Source organism: Salvelinus fontinalis, chromosome 1 (assembly GCF_029448725.1).
Source record: "Salvelinus fontinalis isolate EN_2023a chromosome 1, ASM2944872v1, whole genome shotgun sequence".
NCBI classification, from domain to species: Eukaryota; Metazoa; Chordata; class Actinopteri; order Salmoniformes; family Salmonidae; genus Salvelinus; species Salvelinus fontinalis.
This window is the reverse complement of record NC_074665.1, coordinates 67,152,523-67,170,885: the sequence shown is the minus strand read 5'-3', so window position 1 is coordinate 67,170,885 and position 18,363 is coordinate 67,152,523.

The window sequence follows — 18,363 nt, the reverse complement described above, 5'->3', positions numbered from 1 at the left end:
ACATATCTCATGATGTAGTTTAAAAGCATCACAGATTCAGAATCTCATGATTTGTGATTTGTTTGTTCATTTCCTGTAAGCTCTCTATAAAATCAAATACTGGATAAAACAATAAAAAATAATAACAATAGGAATGGTTACATTGTGGGATGGGGCCCGTTACACATGATTGTATTGGTCAATACAATATCTAAATACATTTATGTTTTGTACACTGAGTGTACAAACATTAAGAACAGCTGATATTTCCATGAAATCAACTGACCAGGTGAATCCAATTGAAAGCTATGATCCCTTATTGATGTCACTTGTTAAATCCACTTCAATCAGTGTAGATAAAGGGGAGGAGACAGGATTTTTAAGCCTTGAGACAATTGAGACAGATTGTCTCATTCAGAGGGTGAATTGGCAAGTCAAAAGATTTAAGTGCCTTTGAACAGGGTATGGTAGTAGGTGCCAGGCACAAGAACTGCAACGCTGCTGGATTTTTCACGCTTAACAGTTTCTCATGTGATTCAAGAATGGTCCACCACCCAATGGAAATCCAGTCAATTTGACAAAACTGTGGGAAGCATTGGAGTCAACATGGGCCAGCATCCCTGTGGAACGCTTTCGAAGACCTTGTAGAGTCAGTCCATGCCTCGTCGAATTGAGGCTGTTCTGAAGGTGACAATAGGGGGTTCAACTCAATATTAGTAATGTGTTCTTAATGTTTTGTACACTCAGTGTATACCACTGTGACGTGTATACTACTGATAGTCTCCCATTTTGTATTTCTTCATCCATGTTATCTGGTATCACAGTAACAAAGCTAAATGGAAATGAATGCACACACAGCGCTTGCCGTATAATTTACAGGTAATATATTAGATTAAGCTATTGAGTACAGTTAAGGCTGATTAAAATCATGTCTCTGTCCCACCTTGTCTCACCTTGGCTCTGTGCTGGAAATTAAGCCATATCAACGTGCCCCCTGGGTGCCTGTTGGAGTGCCAACAAGGATGACTCACATCACACTGTCTTCCTGAAGTGTTTATGCATTTTACTGACGCTACAGCGCCGGTGCCAAACTCCACAATCTCCATGGAGTAACAGTAATGTTCAGCCACAGGACAATGATGTGATGAGACAACAGAAAACATGGTGTGTGAGTGGTACATGGCTAGGGGGTAGCAAAGTATTTCAAACTGTAACTGACCAAATTATAGTGTGGACCACAACAAACAAACAAATACAAAAGTAAACAAACAAAGTACACACTGTGCCTTGCTACAAGAGACCACTTAACAAACCAGGAGCAACCCTTCTGCTGAAATGGTAACCAGTTATGCACCTGGAAGTCTGCAAAATGAACAGTTTAAATGTTAAAATCATTAACTCCTTAGATTACAGATTTTTTGCCTTCAATCCAGATTTTTTTTTTTACAGTGGGAGTACACTGCATGACTTTGACACCACATGCTCTGCAACACTGTTAGGGAACTTGGCTGCCAACTCAAACACCCCAGTTTGTACTGCACTGTTCCAGGAAGATGAGCACTGCCTGACATTACACATGGGGCATTTCATCTGATTTCCACTGCCCCTGTGTTATGATTTTCCTTGTTGTCAGATATAATGAGGACACATAAGAGAACTCACCTCATGCCTTGTTTTTTCCTGGTAAGCATTCTGTGCCTGCTGCCAGTCTGTTTCTCCCTGGACAGCAGTCAGTGGCAGCATATCTAAGCGCTGAAGCTCACATTGACTATTTTGTCGATAGTAGCAACAGCTAGATGCTTTGGGCCAGAATCCCCTGTTGTGTTTATAGGCTTGCCTAGAGCCCTGTGAAAATAAGCCAGTCTGGGTGCAATGGGTACATCTTGCCCAGGATAGCCTGGCTTTATAGTGCTCACACAGCAGACCTGTGACGCAACAATTGCTAACTACCAATTTACTCATCTGCAAGGGCATCACCTAATGACCCATAAACACCATGCTGAACCCCCAGCCAGTGGAGCGGTAGTTTAGCCACAGCCATCGTCCCATGCATAGTGTCAGTTGCATCTCAAAGTGCCTTCCTCTCCTTTATCTGCACACATCTGAAAACACATACTGGTGAAAGTATTGTGGTAGAGGCCTTTCAGGGGTTTTTGCTAACATTTACCCAGTTCTGTCAGGTCAGTCCAAATGAAAGAAAATATATTAATATAAGAGGCTTTTAAAATTCAATATGTGTGCACAATTCCCACTTAAAATAGAAAAGGGACGCAAAATGCACTCATTTGATGGAACAACCCTTTTACTACATAGCATGCCAATTGCTGAATGGCTATGCTTTTTTTGTGTCATATTTTGACTTTATCATCACTCATCATTAATGCTCACCTCTTCAATATAGATTTTTCTCACTGCAGCAAAACAATGGACAATATAGACTTATGCCAAACTGCAGGCTCTAATCTTATTCAACAAAATAGTTTTTCTTCAAAGGAATAGAGTACATTGTGAATATGTAAGCCTTCTCTGCTTAATTATTTATGTGAGTAAAATGACTTGGAGAGCAGGGATTTGTGAACTTAGTGAAGAATAGACTCAGCGATCCCACCACTGTGACATGCCTGCGGCCGTGAAGACCAATCCCAGTGACGTTGTCACTAAAGTAATTTGGGATGTCTGTTGTAGAAATACAGGTTATTGCCAAGATAAAGGAAACACTTCAGTAAATGAGGGAATGAAGTGGTTCCTTAGTAAATTTACCAATCAAGTCTAATCTAATTTTATTTGTCACATGCTTCTTCAAACCTCTCAGCCAAAGAGATATCCGCCATGTTGTCAACAAAGTCAGAAATAGCATTATAAATATTCACTTACCTTTGATGATCTTCATCAGAATGCACTCCCAGGAATCCCAGTTCCACAATAAATGTTTGATTTGTTCGATAAAGTCCATCATTTATGTCCAAACGCCTCTTTTTGTTTGCGCGTTTAGTACACAATCCAAACTGACGACGCGCTGGCAGGTCCAGGCGAAAGTTCAGACGAAAAGTCATATTACATTTTGTAGAAACATGTCAAACTAAGTATAGAATCAATCTTTAGGATATTTTTATCATAAATCTTCAATAATGTTCCAACCGGAGAATTCCTTTGTCTTCAGAAATGCAATGGAATACAAGCTACCTCTCATGTGAATGTGCGTGACCAGGTCGTGGCACTCTGCCAGACCTCTGTCTCAATCCCCTCTCATTCCCCCCTCCTTTATAGTAGAAGCATCAAACAAGGCTCTAAATACTGTTGATATCTAGTGGAAGCCATAGGAAGTGCAATATGACCCCATTTCCACTGTATCTTGGATAGGCAAAGAATTGAAACACTACAAACCTCAGATTCCCCACTTCCTAGTTGGATTTTTTCTCAGGTTTTTGCCTGCCATATGAGTTCTGTTATACTCACAGACATCATTCAAACAGTTTTAGAAACTTCGGAGTGTTTTCTATCCAAATCTACTAATTATATGCATATTCTAGCTTTTGGGACAGAGTAGCAGGCAGTTTACTCTGGGCACCTTTTTATCCAAGCTACTCAATACTGCCCCCCTGTCCCAAAGAAGTTTTAAACAACAGGTGTAATCTAACAGTGAAATGCTTAAAATAGAAATATCTATACAGTACCAGTCAAAAGTTTGGACACACCTAGTCATTCAAAGGTTTTTTCTTTATTTTTACTATTTCCTACATTGTAGAATAATAGTGAAGACATTAAATCTATGAAATAACACATACGGAATCATATAGTAACCAAAAAAGTGTTCAACAAATTAAAATATATTTTAGATTTAAGATTCTTCAAAGTAGCCACACTGTTGATGTTGAGACACCAGTCTCAACGTCAACAGTGAAGCGGCGACTTTGGGATGCTGGCCTTCTAGGCAGAGTTCCTCTGTCAAGTGTCTGTGTTCTTTTGCCCATCTTAACCTGTTGGGGATGGGGGCGCTGTTTAGACTATTTATGCTAATTTGGCTAATTTTTTAAACGGCTTCCCACAAAATCCTTGATCGTACAATATGCATATTATTATTATTATTGGATAGAAAACAGTCTATAGTTTCTATAGGAGTTGAAATTTTGTCTCTAAGTGGAACAGAGCCCATTCTACAGCAATTTCCCTGACATGGAGTCAGATTTGAGAAATGTTGGCCACTTTTCTGAAGTCAGTTAAAAGGGCACTGTCGTTGCTATGACTATACGGACACTTCTTACGTCTTCCCCTGGATGCCTTTACGTGATGACGATTCCAACGGGGTCGATTGCGCGTCACAGGCCCTACAAATGAAAAAAACCTTTAGCTAGCAAGTCTTTTCTTGCTGCGTAACGCGCGTGGAAGACACCGACCCTCTCCTGTTCCAAGCGTTAGTTTAGCCTGTTATATTTCTCCGGTCATCTTTTCACTCGTTATAGGAGTTACAAACATCATAAAGTAGTTAATTTAAAGCGTTTTATAGCAATTTATATCCGTTTAGTGCGATTTTGGGACATTTATTTTTGCAACGATGTGAAAAGTTGGGCACGCTTTTCAGTTCATCCCGAACGCAGTTGACATTTCCACATGGCAAGAGGACAGCTTTCCACCAAAAGACGATTTCTCCCAAGAAAGGATCCTTTGCCCAAGATACTGATGGAAGAACAGCTCAAGGTAGGACATTTTTATTATGATAAATCGTGTTTCTGTCGAAACATTTTAGTGGCTTAGGACGCCATGTTTTTTGACGTAGCTTCGCTTGGCGCAAACTGTATTGAAAAGTAAGGATAAATTAAAAAATGTAATAACGCAATTGTATTAAGAATTAAATTGTCTATCAATCCCTGTCCACCCTATATTTTTTAGTCACGTTTATGAGTATTTATGTATAAGAGTAGATCACTGTCTAAGTGGCGCAAGGACATTTTCTGACCAGCTGAGCTACATTTCACATTGTCTAACCATGATTTTGGTGGCTAAATATAAACATTTTCGATCAAACTGTATATGCATGTTGTAATGTGATGTTACAGGAGTGTCATCGGAAGAATTCTGAGAAGGTTAGTGAAAAAATTAATATCTTTTGGCGATGTTGACTTTTATCGCTCACTTTGGCTAGAATCAATGCTGGGCTGCTAATTGCTATGTGCTAAGCTAATATAACGATTTATTGTGTTTTCGCTGTAAGACACTTAGAAAATCTGAAATATTGTCTGTATTCACAGGATCTGTGTCTTTCGATTCGTGTATGCTGTGTATTTTTACGAAATGTTTGATGATTAGTAGTTAGGTAAACACGTTGCTCATTGTAATTATTCTAGTCCATTTGTGATGGTGGGTGCAATTGTAAACTATGCCATCTACCTGAAATATGCACTTTTTTCTAACAAAACCTATCCCATACCATAAATATGTTATCAGACTGTCATCTAATGAGTTTTTTTGTTGGTTAGGGGCTATAAATATCTTAGTTTAGCCGAATTGGTGATGGCTACTGGTGTTGGTGGACAAATAAAAGATGGTGGATTATGCTAATGTGTTTTTAGGTAATAGATGTACATCTTTACATATTGTGTCTTCCCTGTAAAACATTTTAAAAATCGGAAATGTTGACTGGATTCACAAGATCAGTGTCTTTCATTAGCTGTATTGGACTTTAATGTGTGAAAGTTAAATATTTAAAAAAAATATTTTTTTTGAATTTCGCGGCACTGGTTTTTCAGTGGGGGGGGGGGGGGGTGTGCCGCTAGCGCCACGCTGATCCTAGACAGGTTAATCTTTTCTTTTTATTGGCCAGTCTGAAATATGGCTTTTTCTTCGCACCTCTGCCTAGACACTCTAATGTACTTGTCCTCTTGCTCAGTTGTGCACCGGGGCCTCCCACTCCTCTTTCTATTCTGATTAGAGCCAGTTTGCACTGTTCTGTGAAGGGAGTAGTACACAGCGTTGTACAACATCTTCAGCTTCTTGGCAATTTCTTGTATGGAATAGCCTTCATTTCTCAGAAGAAGAATAGACTGACGAGTTTCAGAAGAAATGTGTTTGTTTCTGGCCATTTTGAGGCTGTAATCGAACCCACAAATGCTGATGCTCCAGATACTCAACTAGTCTAAAGAAGGCCAGTTTAATTGCTTCTATAATCAGCACAAAAGTTTTCAGCTGTGCTACCATAATTGCAAAAGGGTTTTCTAATGATCAATTAGCCTTTTAAAATGATAAACTTGGATTAACTAACACAACGTGCCATTGGAACACAGGAGTGATGGCTGCTGATAATGGGCCTCTGTACGCCAATGTAGATATTATATTAAAAATCTGCCGTTTCCAGCTACAATAGTCATTTACAACATTATTAACAATGCTACACTGTATTTCTGATCCATTTGATGTTATTTTAATGGACAAAATGTTTTGCTTTTCTTTCAAAACAAGGACATTTCTAAGTGACCCCAAACTTTTGAATTGTAGTGTACTTCTCGCTCATAATTCTTGTTTGCCTCGTTTGTTGTATTCTGACCGCCCCCCAGTCCTCATTACTAGAGCCAACACAGCAAGGGAGAGAAACTGAGAAATAATCATTCATCAGTTTCAGATAGAGGGAGAGAGGATCGAACGATACTGTATGCTTTCTCCCTGGGTATGTAGCTAGCTAGCTAACATTGGTCAGAAAGTTGAAGTCAGAGGAGAGAGATTGGCAGGCAGAGGTGAGAACAGAGAGGAACCGATTTGATAATCTTGTTTACTGGCTAGACACAATTCTACACTCAGAATGCCAGGTAAATCGGAAAAATATGGGTGAAATTATTGGAAAAGAGAAGGGGGTATAATGGTGCATTAAGAGCATCCCAGGAGATGACAGAAACGTTTACTGTAGGTATTACAGATCAGAAATGCGAGAATACCACAACAATTTTATTTCTCATGCACAAACTGAGTAACACGAGAAATGCTGCTCTGTTTTCTATTGCAAAAACATTGTTTGACATTACATTGGACTTATTTTACCTTTATCTAAAGATCCCAAACAGTGAGAATCATTACATTGGTTGATATTAGGAGGGTGACCCAAGTATGAATGACTGTCACTGGTATATTGGTAGAGTTTGATCAGAAAGTACTGGTCACCTCCCCTGTGTCAAACACTTGGATCAGGATACAGGCACTAGCAAGGATTTACTTCCGGCTTTATGCAATGTCACATTAAACCAGAAATGTTATGCACCAATGGTAGCATCTTATCATCTTAACTTTGGCTTTGTTTACAAACCCCAAGCTACTAGTATCATGCTCTATCAGAACATATGACCAAAGATACAGGTAACCTTTCATCTGTGGTGTGACTGTTAACTAGCAAGCTACTTACCAGAAAGTTGTGAATGAATTCCATAGTTTTAACCTTACACTATTTTCAGAAGAACGAAGACAGCCGACAGCAGTGACTCATTTTCATTTCGGGTGGACAGGCTGTATGGCTAAATTACGATCATGTCATGCGTGTCTAATGCACATTTCGAGTGAAGTTGCTTCATCAATTTGGGAGAGCATTCGATGGGTCGTGCCAGTAAGCTAATCCTGAAGACAGATGTTGTACAATCGACAGTGGATCTTGCAAGAGCTGGCCATAACGTAAGTATCAGAGTTTGAGTCTGACACTGTAACCAGTATTTTGGGGGGATCGGGGGGCTAACGTTTGATAATGCAACTGTTCCTGTGGCTGCTATTACTTTTATGAACAGTATATTTTCTGCAACCCACCCGATAGTCACTATATGATTTTAGTTCTTCCATCCCTAAGCTCTCTACATTGAGTCTTAGAACTTCGAGCACACAGCTGACATGAAGGAATGTCCACATAAGGATTTGCTGTGTGTATAGTATTTGAAATTTACCCCTAAAAATCATACTTTGCCATTCCATTGTGTGGATTTTTGTCTTACAGTTGATGTGGCTTGTGTCATTGGGACTAATCATGATGATTAGGGGCGTGGGTATTATTATTTCACTTTTTCTCTTTCCACTATCATCAAGCTGTAATGATAGACATTTTAGAAAATTCAACATCTAATCTGTCTGCACTGCTTCCGAGGCAACCACCGCAGCAGGAATGCAAAATCAGCTTTCCCATGGCAAAGAACAGGGGATATGCTGTGTAGACTGTGAAGACAGACCCAACATACTGAAAGTCATAGTTATTCATTTCAAATCTGCATCAATTGAGCAATTCAGGCACACAACATTTCTAAAATATAAACATTGAAAAGTTTCCCAAAAAGGTGCACAACCAAATATTGCATTTTTAAAATTGAGTAGTTCAAAAACACCAGAAAAGACATAGCAGAATAAGTAGATCACTACATCAACAAATTGATAGAATCATAACTCAGAAGGACAAAAAAATAAAATTTAATTCACTACCCATTTAACAAACATTTCCCTTCTCAAAAACATTACAAGCTATATACGTAGACATGTTCCTCTCCTCCTCAACGAGGTCACCCTTGATTCAACGCCGTATGTGGGGAAGAGGTATGATCTGTCCATCCCAGGAGCCTTGTCTGCCCACTGTGAGAGGCCTGACAAGGAAGAGGCCATAGCTGGATTTGCCTCCTGCTAATATTTTTTTGGAGTGGGTGACTGAAGCCTGCTTGATTGAAGCGGGGTACATGGGTCCCCCTCCTCTCCCGCTCCCCTCCCTATCATTCTCTGTAGTTGGTCGCATTTCCTAAAGCCTAAGTAATTCACTTCTACATGATATGATATTACATTTTGCTACTTTGTCTTGTTTTTTTCAAGCATTCGGACGAGACATGAGTGTTACAAATTGTACGAATCAATGGGGTCATGCACACTGTAGAGCGACCGGGTGGCTATTAGGCTTATGGGTCTAATTATTTTATTTATGTCAAATCATGTCTCACCATTATTGTTCCACTTTATTTCTCATGAATGTTCATGTTGATGTTAAGCGTGTGTAGCGGAGGCGAAGTCAGGTGCAGGAGAGCAGAGTGTAGCAAACAGGCGCACTTTAATTCCGTTCAAAATTGACAGCACAATAAAAACATACAAGTGCCAAAACCACGGAAATAACAAAAGTAATGCGCCTGACAAACCACATAACAACAAACAAATACACACAAAGACATGATGGGAAACAGAGGGCTAAATACATGTAGATAATTAGGGAATGAAAACCAGGTGTGTATGGGACAAAACAAATGGACATATGAAAAATGGAGCGGCGATGGCTAGAAAGCCGGTGACGTCGATCGCTGAACGCCACCTGAACAAGGAGAGGAGCCGACTTCAGGGGAGGTCGTGACAGTTGATCAATATTTTGGCTATGCTGGCCTATTGTAAAAGATCAATAAATGTCTGATCAATACATGCAATTCAAAACATATTGTCATTTATAATGCTAATGCAGAGCAAACAATAAATGTTTTCATCTACATTCCCTTATGTCTAAGTTTCTAATGTGACTCAGGCTTTACTTATTATTGGAAAGAAGTGTGTCAGTGAACTGTATTCTTTAATTAGTTTCAAAACAACAGAAATGAAATTGTGCATTGCTGCTGTTTGTCTGATATTCAACAGTCCATGATCAGCTCTGTTGACCATGAGAGCATGGGTTGAAGAATACTATTTATGCTCAAAATGACATGTTGCCTATTGTTTACCTTCTCATCAATGACATGTGGCCCATTGTTTATCTTGTTACCTAGCAACAACCAAAAGGGCATCCAAGAGCTGTCAGTCAAGGCTCCCTGATAGTTAGAGATGAGAGAAACATTTCTTCAATTTTGATTATTTTAATAGCGTAAACATATTACGGATGATGTTTTGATCATTCAAAGGTTATTTTTACTTGGCAAATAGGATTTGTACTGAACTTATTGCCCGTAATAAAGCACAATGAGCTATAACGAACTGCGTCCAATGGCTTCAATACAGTGGCAATTTCGCCATAATCAATAACTGGAATGAATGTTGCCCGAATTATTTGTTTTCTTCTATTTATTTATTTATTTTTAAATATATTTAACCTTTATTGAACTAGGCAAGTCAGTTAACAACAAATTCTTATTTACAATGAAGGCCTACCCCGGCCAAACCTGGACGACGCTAGGCCAATTATGCGCCGCCCTATTGGACTCCCAATCACGGCCGGTTGTGATACAGCCTGGATTTACTGAATGACAGGATCTGTTCCTATAGAACAGTGGTATTCAAACTTCTTCAGGAGGGACCCAATCTGCCCGAATGTTTGGAGACCCAATTTTTTTCAGCAAGAATTTACCCACCCCACCCCACATCTAATGACACAACCTTAAAATCGGTACATTTCAATTTTTACATAAACAACCTTCAGTTCATTACATTTTTATCTTATCGAAATGAAAAGAAACCAATAATACAATCTACTCAGTTATTTTTCAAAACAAAACATTAGTATTGTCCCATACAATAATCTGTACACTGAATTTTTTTGTTCCTAATTTTTATTTGTTGTTTTATAATTTTTATTTTGGCGACCCCACTCCAGTTCCCCGCGACCCCAACTTTGAATACCACTGCTATAGAATAAGCCTATTTTTATTCTTAATTCATCAACATCAACATTCATCAATCCAGATCACAGAAGGCTGCTGAGGGGAGGACGGCTGATAATAATTCCTGGAACGGAGCAAATGGAATGGCATTAAACACATGGAAACCATGTGTTTGATGTATCTGATACAATTTCACTTACACCACTCCAGCCATTACCACAAGCACATCCTTCCCAATTAAGGTATCATCAACTTCCTGTGATCCAGATGCCCAGAAATGTATAAGCAGGGACACGATCAATGAGGGCACCATCCATAAATAATCAGATACATTTGTACATGATTTGGAAAATAACATATACTTAGTTTTAACTGCATTAAGTACCAATTTCAGTTCAACAATGGCTTTCTGCAGAGCCTGGTTAGCTGTGGGGGCAATAACATACACCACGGTGTCATCTGCATACAGGTGAAAATGGTTGTATTTTTTAATACAGATAAACCAAAATTAGTCATGTAAATAGTGAAAAGAAACAGACCAAGAATTTACCCTGTGGAACACCCTATTTTTGATTTAATACCATCGGTAAATACACACTGTTTACACACACTGTTTGTAAGAAAGAATAGCCGAGCTACTGTATCTTAAGATGTATGCACTGACTAAGTCGCTCTGCATAAGAACGTCTGCTAAATTTTATTTATTTATTAATTTTTTATTTTACCGTTATTTTACCAGGTAAGTTGACTGAGAACACGTTCTCATTTGCAGCAACGACCTGGGGAATAGTTACAGGGGAGAGGAGGGGGATGAATGAGCCAATTGTAAACTGGGGATTATTAGGTGACCATGATGGTTTGAGGGCCAGATTGGGAATTTAGCCAGGACACCGGGGTTAACACCCCTACTCTTACGATAAGTGCTATGGGATCTTTAATGACCTCAGAGAGTCAGGACACCCGTTTAACGTCCCATCCGAAATGACTCAAATGTAAATGTAAAATATAAAAACATCAGTCACAGATCGCTGCACATATTGCATGCCACTCCAGCATTGCAACTGTAGATCACCTGGGATGTATTGTTGAATACATTGCAAAGAACGAAATCAACATCCACAGGAAAGAAAATGCACAGCGGTAATAAATGCAGTTAGAGGGCCTGCAGTGCATAAGGAAATAATAAAGGACATTGGGAATGAGTTTTACTTGTTGATTGTTGATTTAAGTACTGATGTTACGACCAAGAAGCAGCTGTGTTTGGTGATAAGATACCACAGCAAGAAACTCTCAAATCATAAGTACATTTGGTGGAATAATCAACATTCTAGCTGGAGAATCACTGACTATTGCCAATGCCTTGTTCAAGTTTCCTGATGACAATACATTTCCCATTGACAACTGCATCGGTCTAGCCACAGATGGCTGTAATACAATGTGTGTCCAAAACAATTCCATCCTGACAAAATTTCAAGCACAGAACATGAATATCGTCTACATTAAATGTGTGAGTCATTCCCTGTGCCTCCAAAGCAGTGAATGTTCTTCCACACAGACGATTATAATGGTTCTCCAATGCCACCCAGCGACTCTTGAAATATGAGGACATATATACCACCATCAATTTTGGTGAAACCCCTCTGAAGATTTTGCAACCAGATGGCTTGAACTCAATGAGTGTGTCAATCGGGTACTGTCAATGTATGATGAACTGAAGCTGCACTTTCAGATCACCAAAGACAATGAGAGAAACAATGCTGCAGAGCTACTTTACCAGATGTACACTGACTCAGCCAACCTTGTGTACCTGAAGTTTCTGCAGCCAATCGTTGGAGAGTTGAATAGGATCAACAAACGTTTGCAGCTAGACTCCGCTAGAATCATGGTGCCACAAGAATTCCACACCTGAAACAAAGTCATGGAATTCAACTTGACAGATGAGCATCGCCTGCCGCTCAAAGCTGTGGATTTCGGGGATCAGTTCCGCCTTGCCCTCTCTAAAGCATGATAAAGGACATGATAAAACCACTTCAGAGACTACATGGTACAGGACATGAAAACCTGTTGCAGTGACTACATAGTATTTCTGACAAGGGAGCTCAAGTAGAGACTTCAGTATAACTGTAGGCACTCAAGTCTCTCTCCCTGAGCGTTGTACGTTGTATCAAGCCACGTCTAGATGCGCTCTCCTTCTTCCCTCTATTCAAAGGAGATCCTGGAAAGGCTGACTAACAGTGAAGAGTGATCCACACTCAAGAATGGAACAACAAAGAAGACTGTAAAAAAGAGGGTTTCTGGTTAGAGGTGGTTAAACATGCTGATGCTGCAGAGGAGAAAAATTCAGGAACTTGACAATTTTGCTCTCTCCAAGCTCTCTTTGCCATTCAGACATGCTGTTGAACACACCTTCTTCCAGATGGTATTGATAAAAAAATAATCTGAGAAAAATAATGTAGGAAATATCCCTTGATCATCATGAGATTCCAAGCCCACATGCAAAAGAACAAGATATGCTGCCTCAAATTCAGGCCTTCAACAAGGATGCTCTTATTGTTCACCGCTGACACCTACTCAGCACAACAAGCTGAGGTAGATGAGGACAACACTCTTAATTACTGTAAAAGAAGAGAAACTTGCCCTCCAACTTGCCCTCCAAATACACCTCTGCTGTTTTCAATTAGGATCTCAGCGATCACTGCCTCATTGCCTGCATCCACTATGGGTCCGCGGTCAAACGACCACCCTTCATCAACCATGCTTTCCTCCTGGCTACCCCAACCCCAGCCAACAGCTCCGCAACCCCCGCAGCTACTTGCCCAAGCCTCCCCAGCTTCTCCTTCACCCAAATCCAGATAGCAGATGTCCTGAAAGAGGTGCAAAACCTGGACCCGTACAAATCAGCTGGGCTAGACAATCTGGACCCTCTCTTTCTAAAACTATCCACCGTCATTGTTGCAACCCTTATTACCAGTCTGTTCAACCTCTCTTTCGTATCGTCCGAGACCCCTAAAGATTGGAAAGCTGCCGCGGTCATCCCCCTCTTCAAAGTGGGTGACACTCTAGACCCAAACTGTTATAGACCTATATTCATCCTGCCCTGCCTTTCTAAAGTCTTCGAAAGTCAAGTTAATAAACAGATCACTGACCATTTCGAATCCCACCATACCTTTTCCGATGTGCAATCCGGTTTCCGAGCTGGTCACGGGTGCACCTCAGCCACGCTCAAGATACTAAACGATAGCATAACCGCCATCGATAAAAGATTGTACTGTGCAGCCGTCTTCATCGACCGGGTCAAGGCTTTCGACTCTGTCAATCACCACATTCTTATCGGCAGACTCAACAGCCTTGGTTTCTCAAATGACTGCCTCGCCTGGTTCACCAACTACTTCTCAGACAGAGTTCAGTGTGTCAAATCGGAGGGTCTGTTGTCCGGACCTCTGGCAGTCTCTATGGGGGTGCCACAGGGTTCAATTCTTGGACCGACTCTCTTCTCTGTATACATCAATGATGTCGCCAATGCCATACAACTCTCCTTCCGTGGCCTCCAATTGCTCTTAAAATAAAAAGTAAAACTAAAGTAAAACTAAATGCATGCTCTTCAACCGATCGCTGCCTGCTCCTGCCCGCCTGTCCAACATCACTACTCTGGACGGCTTTGACTTAGAATATGTGGACAACTACAAATACCTAGGTGTCTGGTTAGACTGTAAACTCTCCTTCCAGACTCACATCAAACATCTCCAATCCAAAGTTAAATCTAGAATTGGCTTCCTATTCCGCAACAAAGCATCCTTCACTGACAAGGGAGCTCAAGTAGAGACTTCAGTATAACTGTAGGCACTCAAGTCTCTCTCCCTGAGCGTTGTACGTTGTATCAAGCCACGTCTAGATGCGCTCTCCTTCTTCCCTCTATTCAAAGGAGATCCTGGAAAGGCTGACTAACAGTGAAGAGTGATCCACACTCAAGAATGGAACAACAAAGAAGACTGTAAAAAAGAGGGTTTCTGGTTAGAGGTGGTTAAACATGCTGATGCTGCAGAGGAGAAAAATTCAGGAACTTGACAATTTTGCTCTCTCCAAGCTCTCTTTGCCATTCAGACATGCTGTTGAACACACCTTCTTCCAGATGGTATTGATAAAAAAATAATCTGAGAAAAATAATGTAGGAAATATCCCTTGATCATCATGAGATTCCAAGCCCACATGCAAAAGAACAAGATATGCTGCCTCAAATTCAGGCCTTCAACAAGGATGCTCTTATTGTTCACCGCTGACACCTACTCAGCACAACAAGCTGAGGTAGATGAGGACAACACTCTTAATTACTGTAAAAGAAGAGAAACTTGCCCTCCAACTTGCCCTCCAAATACACCTCTGCTGTTTTCAATTAGGATCTCAGCGATCACTGCCTCATTGCCTGCATCCACTATGGGTCCGCGGTCAAACGACCACCCTTCATCAACCATGCTTTCCTCCTGGCTACCCCAACCCCAGCCAACAGCTCCGCAACCCCCGCAGCTACTTGCCCAAGCCTCCCCAGCTTCTCCTTCACCCAAATCCAGATAGCAGATGTCCTGAAAGAGGTGCAAAACCTGGACCCGTACAAATCAGCTGGGCTAGACAATCTGGACCCTCTCTTTCTAAAACTATCCACCGTCATTGTTGCAACCCTTATTACCAGTCTGTTCAACCTCTCTTTCGTATCGTCCGAGACCCCTAAAGATTGGAAAGCTGCCGCGGTCATCCCCCTCTTCAAAGTGGGTGACACTCTAGACCCAAACTGTTATAGACCTATATTCATCCTGCCCTGCCTTTCTAAAGTCTTCGAAAGCCAAGTTAATAAACAGATCACTGACCATTTCGAATCCCACCATACCTTTTCCGATGTGCAATCCGGTTTCCGAGCTGGTCACGGGTGCACCTCAGCCACGCTCAAGGTACTAAACGATAGCATAACCGCCATCGATAAAAGATTGTACTGTGCAGCCGTCTTCATCGACCGGGTCAAGGCTTTCGACTCTGTCAATCACCACATTCTTATCGGCAGACTCAACAGCCTTGGTTTCTCAAATGACTGCCTCGCCTGGTTCACCAACTACTTCTCAGACAGAGTTCAGTGTGTCAAATCGGAGGGTCTGTTGTCCGGACCTCTGGCAGTCTCTATGGGGGTGCCACAGGGTTCAATTCTTGGACCGACTCTCTTCTCTGTATACATCAATGATGTCGCCAATGCCATACAACTCTCCTTCCGTGGCCTCCAATTGCTCTTAAAGTAAAAAGTAAAACTAAAGTAAAACTAAATGCATGCTCTTCAACCGATCGCTGCCTGCTCCTGCCCGCCTGTCCAACATCACTACTCTGGACGGCTTTGACTTAGAATATGTGGACAACTACAAATACCTAGGTGTCTGGTTAGACTGTAAACTCTCCTTCCAGACTCACATCAAACATCTCCAATCCAAAGTTAAATCTAGAATTAGCTTCCTATTCCGCAACAAAGCATCCTTCACTCATGCTGCCAAACATACCCTTGTAAAACTGACCATCCTACCAATCCTCGACTTTGGTGATGTCATTTACAAAATTGCTTCCAAAACCCTACTCAATAAATTGGATGCAGTCTATCACAGTGCCATCCGTTTTGTCACCAAAGCCCCATATACTACCCACCACTGCGACCTGTACACTCTCGTTGGCTGGCCCTCGCTTCATACTCGTCGCCAAACCCACTGGCTCCAGGTCATCTACAAAACCCTGCTAGGTAAAGTCCCCCCTTATCTCAGCTCGCTGGTCACCATAGCAGCACCCACCTGTAGCACGCGCTCCAGCAGGTATATCTCTCTGGTCACCCCCAAAACCAATTCTTCCTTTGGCCGCCTCTCCTTCCAGTTCTCTGCTGCCAATGACTGGAACGAACTACAAAAATCTCTGAAACTGGAAACACTTATCTCCCTCACTAGCTTTAAGCACCAGCTGTCAGAGCAGCTCATATATTACTGCACCTGTACATAGCCCATCTATAATTTAGCCCAAACAACTACCTCTTTACCTACTGTATTTATTTATTTATTTTGCTCCTTTGCACCCCATTATTTCTATCTCTACTTTGCACTTTCTTCCACTGCAAACCAACCATTCCAGTGTTTTTTTTTTTACTTGCTATATTGTATTTACTTCGTCACCATGGCCTTTTTTATATTTTTATTTATTTATATATATATTTTGTTTGCCTTCACCTCCCTTATCTCACCTCACTTGCTCACATTGTATATAGACTTATTTTTCACTGTATTATTGGCTGTATGTTTGTTTTACTCCATGTGTAACTATGTGTTGTTGTATGTGTCGAACTGCTTTGCTTTATCTTGGCCAGGTCGCAATTGTAAATGAGAACGTGTTCTCAATTTGCCTACCTGGTTAAATAAAGGTGAAATAAAATTTAAAAAAATAAAATAAAAGTCACTCTTGATAAGATTGTTTGCAATTTTTTTTAACCAAAATGTAAATGAACATACCAAATTAACTGAAAAGCACACTGGGTATTATTATTGGCCTTGTTGCGGGGCAGATCTCATTAGAATACTCAGCAAGCTTTGCAATTGTTCGTTTTTACATATACATGTTATCTTTACTTCATAGCAGACACTCTTATCACGCCATAGCGCCATCAGACTTCTGACACTAGGTTGAAAGTTAGCCACAAAATTGTGAACCACTATAAGAAATGGTATAGAAAAGTATTTTGTATTTTAAAAATATTAATTACTATCACGTTTCAGGTAAGACCCAAATGCAGACCGTGTTGAAGTAACAATGTTTATTAGAATAACAGGGGCAGGCAAATGACAGGTCAAGGTAGGCAGGGGTCGATAATCCAGAATAGTGGGGCAAAGGTATAGGGCGATAGGCGGGCTCAGGGTCAGGTCAGGCAGAGGTTGATAATCCAGATTAGGGGCAAACAGGGGAAACAGGAGACAAAGGGCTGTGAGACATGGGTTTACATCTAGACACATGAAAAGTAAGAAGTATACGGAGGGTACGGGGCAACAGAGGACGAACGGCAGAGGGGCTAATGAATTTGGAGCAGGGGGAAAAGGTCTCGGCATCCGGAGGTGTAGCGGCTGGGCTATAGCGGCGTACCAGCGCATCCTTGAGTACCGGTGTGTGTTGCAGAAGCGAAGTGGCCCAGGCCTTACTGAACCCCTCCCGGAGGTCCTGGTACTCCGTGGGAATGAAGGAGAGGTTCGGGGCAATTTCCAAGCCCCCAGGAAGACATCCCGGGGCAAGCAGAGCTGATATCAGGCAATGGATGTGGAGGAACAGAGCTAGGTCTCGAAGGGACAGGCAGACACATAATGACCGGCAGTACCGCCATACAGACAACTCTGGGTGTTAAGTCTGCGTACGCGTTCGGCTGGAGACAGCCTAGCCCTGTCGAGTTGCATCGGCTCGGGAAGAGCTGAATTAGCAGACTTTGGAGGCTCTTGGAGGAACTCGGGTAAGCTTGTATCCTCTCGGGGGCGTAGATGCCGAGGAATTCAGGAGCTCATCAGATGCAAGGTGGGATCCTTGAGTGAGCGATTAGGACCGCAATCAGACCACTTCTCCCTCCTGCGTTCCCGTAGCCGTCCATTGATCCGGATGGTCAAAGCGATGAGTGAGTCGAGATCCGTTGATAGTTCCCGTGCTGCAAGCTCGTCCTTTACTTCCTCCGACAATCCATGCAGGAACGTGTCAAACAGCGCTTCTGGGTTCCAGGCACCCTCCGCTGCTAGCGTGCGGAAATCCACTGCATAGTCTGCCACGGTGA